This window comes from Capricornis sumatraensis, chromosome 9 (assembly GCF_032405125.1).
Source record: "Capricornis sumatraensis isolate serow.1 chromosome 9, serow.2, whole genome shotgun sequence".
Lineage (NCBI taxonomy): Eukaryota > Metazoa > Chordata > Mammalia > Artiodactyla > Bovidae > Capricornis > Capricornis sumatraensis.
In genome coordinates this window covers 14045940-14047156 of record NC_091077.1, presented here as the reverse complement: position 1 = coordinate 14047156, position 1217 = coordinate 14045940, and the positions used below count along the sequence as shown (strand labels likewise).

General features: G+C 43.5%; 1 pseudogene; it reads left to right on the top strand.

Annotated features, from left to right (window-relative positions):
- On the top strand, positions 1 to 954 carry LOC138085484 (olfactory receptor 7E24-like; annotated as a pseudogene).
- Positions 955 to 1217: the final 263 nt, after the last annotated feature.

Sequence of the window (1217 nt, the reverse complement as noted above, 5' to 3'; positions counted from 1 at the left end):
TTTTTCAAAAGATACCCCATCAACATGGAACCACAGAATCTTACACATGTCTCAGAATTCCTCCTGCTGGGACTCTCAGATGAACCAGAACTTCAGCCCCTCCTCTTTGGACTCTTCCTGTCCATGTACCTGGTGACCATGCTTGGGAACCTGCTCATCATCCTGGCTTTTATCTCTGATTCCCACCTCCACACCCCAATGTACTTCTTTCTCTTCAATCTGTCATTGACTGACATCAGTATCAGTGCCACCACTGTCCCCAAGATGCTAGTGAACCTCCAGATGCACAGCAAATCCATCACCTATGTAGGATGCCTAGCTCAGGTGTCCTTCTTTTCTCTTTTTGCATGTTTGGAGAGTCTCCTTTTGACAGTGATGGCCTATGACCGGTTGGTGGCCGTTTGTCACCCCCTATACTATCTGATCATCATGAACCCCCACACCTGTGGCTTATTGGTCCTGGCATCATTTTTCACCAGCTTTTTGACCTCCCAATTGCACTACTTGATGATGTCACAGCTTACCTTCTGTGCAGATACAGAAATCCCTCATTTCTTTTGTGACCTTTCTCAACTCCTCAAGCTTGCCTGTTCAGACACCTCCATTAATAACATATTAATCTTTTTTATTGGTACCATTTTTGGTGGAGCTCCACTCTGAGGAGTTCTTTACTCTTATTATCGAATTATTTCCTCCATTCTCAGATTCTCATCATCAGGTGGGAATTACAAAGCCTTCTCCACCTGTGGCTCTCACCTGGCAATTGTTTGTTTGTTTTATGGAACAGGTCTTGGTGTATACCTCAGTTCAGCTGTTTCATCTTCGCCCAGAAAGGGTGCCGTGGCCTCAGTGATGTACGCTGTGGTCACCCCTATGCTGAACCCCATCATCTACAGTCTAAGGAACAAGGACATCAAGAGTGCCCTATGGAGGATTACCCATAGGATTGCCTAATCTTAACACCTGTTCCATTCTTTTCTTTTGGTTCATAAGATTGGAAAAGGTGGTAAAATCAAATATGTGCAATGAGAAGTTCTGAATCTCCAGTCACATGGTATATATGCATCTCTGCTTTCTGTTTGTTACCAAGTCCAAACTTGCTTTGCTCACTGCATTGCAAGCTAATAAATCAGGAGACAAGGTGTTGAGGCAAGAAATAATAATTTATTTAGAAAACCAGCAGATGGAAAAGATGGGAAGATAGTGTCTCAAAATAG